Genomic DNA, 6000 nt, shown 5'->3' with positions numbered 1-6000 from the left:
TACCAAAGCTTGGGAAGACTTAGTGACAGCATGGCAGGTGTTGGGCACTGCAAGTGGAGTCCCATGTCAGGCAGACCCAGGCCTGAGCCCCAGCTTCACCACTTTTTAGATATATGGTTTTGGACAAACTAGCTAACCTTCAGCTATTTTGAGGATAAACTTGAGAGAATAATTATATTCCAAATATCTACCAGGGTATCGTGGCTACTCCACTCCCCCATCCAGCTCCCTGCTTAGAACCTAAGAAGGCAGTTGAGATGGCCCAAAGCCTTGGAACCCTGCATCCATGTGGGAGACCCAGGAGCAGCTCCTGGTCCTGGCTTCAGATCAGTTCAGTTCCAGCTATTGTAGCCATTTGGGAAGTTACCCAGTGGAAGGAAAATCTCTGTTTCTCCTTCTCTCCATGTATCTGATCTGCCTTTCCAATTAAAAAAATAAACACGTCTTTATTAAAAACACAAAAGGCAGTCAGGTCCACCTCTGAGTGCTTGGATTAGATTCTTGATTCCAACTTCCTGCGAATGCAGATCCTGGGAGACAAGGAGGATGGCTCAGGTAACTGGGCTTCTGCCACCCATGAGCTAGACCTGGACTGAATTCCAGCTCCCAGCCTCGGGCCTAGGTCCAACCCGGACAACTACGGGCATTTGGGGAATGAACCACACAATCTCCCCTTTTGTCTCCCTCTTGCTTTCTCTCTCTTCTCTCTCTCCTTCTCAAATAAAATAAGCAAATACACGAAAAGAACAAGACGGACATTTAAAATAAGTAGGCATCCGATCACTGTAACGTCACCGTCATCTATGCGTCCTCTGTAAGGTGCACTGAGATTGGGCAACTGCTTTCTGTTTGATTTTTGCCAAATTGCTGCTCCCTCTCTGGACAAGAAAAGGGGCACGAGATATTCCAGTTGCTGCGGAATATTGGAATTTCCAAGTGCAAATCACGATGGAAGAGCAGTGCAGAGAGCAGCGTGGTGCATGTGTGTGCCTGTGTCTGTACACTTGTGTGATACTACCGCTGAAATCCCAAACCCTTGTAGAGAGCCTTCCCACTCCCAGCTACTGCGTCAGGCCGGCAAGCCATGAGTGTTTTGGGACATGTGGTAGACTGATCCGCAAGAGGAAGATTGCGTTGCAGGGAAGTGTTGGTCACCACCTCTTTCCCAGTATGCTCAGGGGGAAGAAGGGGGTTGGGTGGGCTGTGCTGGTCTGAGTCCCCACAGCTCTATTACCACGGAAAAGGGGGTGGCAGGCGGAGGCCCTCCTGCTGGGTGCTTTGAATGTTCACAGCTAAATTGGATCCAGATGTTGCCGAGGAATCTGATATTTACAAGCCTGTGCCTGGGCAGCCTGGGGAAGTCTCAGACTTACAAGCCTGAGTGGAGATTTTGAAAGGGCCGGACGCTGGGGATATTGCAGGTCGACTCTCCTTAACAGAGTTAAAGAAGTCTCCTTTGCTGGCATAACTTACGGGGACACCTTCCCAGGTTTGTGAAGCATCTGGATGAGATGACAGGCTGGGTCTGTGTCATAGGAACTTGAAGCCCTTCCTCCACCCTGTGAGTTGGCTCCAGGCCAGCTCGATTTCTTGCATTCCTTCTCCCGAGGTGTTCTCTTTCCTTAGGCTTGGGGGTGGGTGGGGGTTCATTTTGTGCAGAGCTGGGGCCGGAGGAGCTCAGGAGCTAAGGATGGCCACATTGTCACCCTCCTTGTTCTTGCAGCCACACTAGACACCAGAGACTTCCTTCCCTCCCTCTCCTCCAGTTGTACTGGGTACCAGGCACTCAAAGACAGTAGCTAGGAGCAGGGATTCGGTGAAGCAGTTCAGGCGGCATATCGGCTGTACATATCAGAGTGACCGGGTTGAGCCCTGTCTGCTTCCGGCTCCAGCTTCCTGCTAATGCACACCCTGGGAAGCAGCAGGTGATGGCTCACGTGCTTGAGTCCCTGTCACCGCATGGGAGACCTGGATGAAGTTCCATGCTCCTGGCTTCAGCCTGGCCCAGCCTTGGCTGTTGATGGCATGTAGGGAGCAAACCAGAATACGGAAGGTGTGTGTGTGTGTGTGTGTCTCAAATAAATAAATGAATTTGGTGACAGGGGACCCTGGGAGAGACAGTTTGGCCCTGCCAAGTGGCCTGTTATTCATTCGGAGAAGTCAGAGCTGAGAGCCAGGTGCTGCGGACTCCGAACGAGTGTGTATTTTCCCCACTGTTCCACAGTAACTTGGCAAGCCCCGGGCCTGGCACAGGGAGACACGTGAGCCGAGGGCTCTGCCGTCGGGGAGCTGGCCATGAGGGAGGTAGTGACTGGCCACTGCAACACATGACAGAACCGACACTGGGCCAGTGCAGGGCTGGTAAGGATTGCGATGGGAGGAGCCAGGGGCAGAGTGAGTTACAGCTGCCTGGAGCTGGTGACAGACTAGGCAAAGACTCCTGCCACAGACAGCCAGTCATGAAGGATGTGGCTCTCGAATGAAAAGGATCCCAGCTAACTCCAGGCAATGCATGCTCCCAGCCTTCCTCTTGGACCAGAAAAAGAGAAACGCTACAAAGGGCACAATGACACCAACTGATGGCATTTCCATGTGGACTGGAATGCAGATGGCAGTGCATAACATTTCCTTAACTGGTATTTCAGTTGAAGTTATGAGACAGGCACTGTGGCACAGCAAGCTAAGCCACTGTTTGTGACTTTTGCATCCTGTATCAGGGTGCTGGTTTGAGTCCTGGCTGCTCTGCTTCCAATCCAGCTTCCTGTTGAGGCGTCTCAGGAGGCTGTCCTGGACTCAGATTCTTCCCCTCCTTCCCTGTAGTGGGAATCCCAGACAGAGTCCTGGATTCCTGCCTTCATCCAGGCCCAGCACTAGCTGCTGTGGGTATTTGAAGTGTGAACCAGGAAAAATTTTATCTGTAGTAAAAACTAGTTATACCAAAAATTCAAAGATGACATTATTATCTCAAGCCTTATGTAATATTAGAACTTGCTTATACCCAGCTGTGGGTTGGCACTCAAAATATAATCATCTTTCCACTGGAATTAACTGGGAATAGAGAACAGTTTTTGTTAGCTGTACAGTGCCAAAGAACATAATATTTTGTTAGTTGTACAGTGCCAAAGAACACTATAATTTTGCAATATATTGTATTTGTTGGTGTTATTTCATGCAGTAAAGTGGCAGCTATGCAGCAAAATTTTAAAAATGTAGTATAGTTTTCAACGTCCTCATTATCATTTTGATGTTAGCATTTCATTTAGTGATTTGGTTAATATCTATGAAGATGCTAATTTTAACTCATGGAAAGTTATTTTTTTAAAAAGATTTACTTATTTTTATTGGGAAGGCAGATTAGATTTACAGAGAGAGGGAGAGACAGAGAGAAAAATCTCCCATTTGCTTGTTCACCCCCAAATGGCCGCAGTGGTTGGAGCTGAGCCAATTCAAAGCCAGGATCCAGGAGCTTCTTTCAGATCACCCATGCAGGGCTGGGTTCCAAGACTTTGGGCCATCTTCTATCGCTTTCCTAGGCCAATAAACAGGAAGCTGGACAAGAAGTAGAGCAGCTGGCACATGAACTGATGCCCGTATGGGATATCAGCACTTGCAAGGTGAGGATTTAGCCATCGAGCCACCGAGCTTGACCCATGGGAAGTGATTCTGTAAAATAACTTTGCTATGGTTTAAGCCATAACAAAGGTTACAAGACCAAACATGGTTCTCCCCACAGAGTGACCTGTAACCTAGTTTGAAGAGTAAGCAAGCAACTGAATCTCAGCCAATCATGGCAAGGGAACTTGGAGCCCATCAGAGGCTGAAAGCCACCAGAGCATGGCCACACAAGGTCAATGCCAGCGGCAGCCAACCAGGTTGTTTCTGTAGTTCAGGTCCTTTTCTCTGGCTATCAATGAAACTGGCTCAGGAGTGTGGAAGGGAAGGGGCTTTGGGAATCCTCTTTGGTTTGAGGAGCTGCCTGGTTCTGGAATCTTTATCTTTTTCTTGCCCAAGCCAACGATGGTAAATGGAACTCAGGTTTTCTTTCCCCAGGACCTGTATTTTAGTGAGGAGGTGAGGCAGGCAGACGATTGTGACAGGCTCTAGAAGGAAATAAACCATGAGCTCCCTGGCTCTTGGTCAGCCCTTTCTCCCAACCAGCCTTGTCCATTCGTTCCACTCGTTCAAGGGTGGGTAGTATGAGCTCATGCAGAAGCCCGTGCAGGAATGTCCAAGCCCGAGGTTGTAGGAGACATATCTCTTCCTGATCTTCCGCAGTGGTTGTAGCAGTTTACACTGCAGTCATCTGTGGACTGCCCAACTGCTCCATGTTCTCTCCAACATTTGAATCTTTCTGTTGCTTTCACCATACCCATTCTGTGGGACACAGCCAAGGTTTCTTCTTTTTTTTTTTTTTTGTATTTTCATATATTACAATATTTTTTTTATAACTGTTTTATTATATTTATTTATTTTGAATTTTTAACTTGGTGGTTACATTGTCGTATGGGGTACAGTTCCATAGGTACTGGGATTCCCTCCCTCCTCTCCCCTCATGGTGGATTCCTCCACCCCGTTGTGGGACCTCAGCTCAAAATCAGTTGATACACTTTCACCGCATGCATATACCAAACTCAGAGTCCAGCATCCCATCATCCAGACAAGTCCATCTGCTTCTTGGGGTGACTTTCCCTGGTCTGAAGGTATGGCCCAAAGAGCAAGATCCTGCTCAATTAAGAGCCCCAGCAGCAACAGTATATTTCGTTATGGAGTTAATTGACATAGTATTGAGTAGACAATATGTTAAAATTACACGTAAGTTCTTGACAACCTCCTGCAACTATTTCAATGACACCTCATCAATTGAGGTGCACAACGAGTTTGGGGGGTGTTGCAGAGAAATCTCTCATACCTTGCTGATGGGTACTTGTTCTTTGTGTTCCATCTAACAGGACATGTGTGAGTCCTTGATGACCTATCTTTCTTTATTGTTCTCTGCTTATCTAATCCTATTAGTGTGTGTATATGAGAGTGTGTGAGTGTGTGTGTGTGTGTGTGTGTATGTGTGTGTGTAGGGGGGAGGGGGTTTAGGAGGAACCTTGTTGGTCATTATAGAGGGTGGAGGCCCAGAGCTGGAACTAGGTAAGGACTGGAGAAGGTTCCTCTCCCATTGTCCTGCACAGCCGAGGTTTCAAACAACAAACTCCCATGCTGTTCCCTGGCCATCACAGAATAAACCTCCCTTACGCTGTTGCCAATGTTGCTTCAAGCCAAAAGGCACTTGCTGCGGCCCTCATGGACCCAGCCCCTCCTTATTTCACTCCATGCTGCCCTATCTCTGCTCACAGCCTCAGTGGCTTCCCCTTGTCCCAATGGAGATTTCTTCCTCTCCTCTTCACAATGAATTCCCTAACCCTTCAGACTCCAGGTGAAGTGTGGTTTTCACAGGGAAACTGACATGCCCCTGACAAGGTCAAAATTCTGCATTGTCTGTCCTTTCCAAAATCATCGCCCTTCCCGCGAAAGACTGTGACTTGTCTCCGCTAGATTGCTACTATTGTCATTTTGCAGATGAGTACAGCAAGGCGCAGAGTGAATAAAACCACCTGTCAAAGGCAGTGAACCGACACCTGGCGCCAGCACACCAGTATCTCTGCGGCAGATCAGCCACTGGACTCCCAGTGCCTGCTGGGACACTGCCTTCCCAACCTGGCCTTCACTTTCCCATTTGTACTAAGCCTGGTAGTCCCTTTAGCCCTACTATCTTGGTTCCCATGCAAACATGAGGTTCTATGGCTTCAAAGAGACATCCCCCTTTGAGTTCCCACCTGAGGCTGCATACAGTGCATGATCTATGGGAGTGGGCCTGACTTCCATTCCTCCCACTGACAGCTCTGACTGCTCCCTCATGTGGGGTGGGGGTGGGGAAACAGGCCCTCTTGACATCAGCCTGTTCTGTTGGCACCTGCATGCTTCCTGCCCTTTGGGGCCCCACCTGCCTAG

The sequence above is a fragment of the Ochotona curzoniae genome, unplaced genomic scaffold (genome assembly GCF_017591425.1).
Source record: "Ochotona curzoniae isolate NIBS_2020 unplaced genomic scaffold, NIBS_Ocur_1.0 contig_3622, whole genome shotgun sequence".
NCBI lineage: Eukaryota > Metazoa > Chordata > Mammalia > Lagomorpha > Ochotonidae > Ochotona > Ochotona curzoniae.
The sequence above is the reverse complement of the archived record's forward strand: the minus strand, read 5'-3'. Positions refer to the sequence as shown.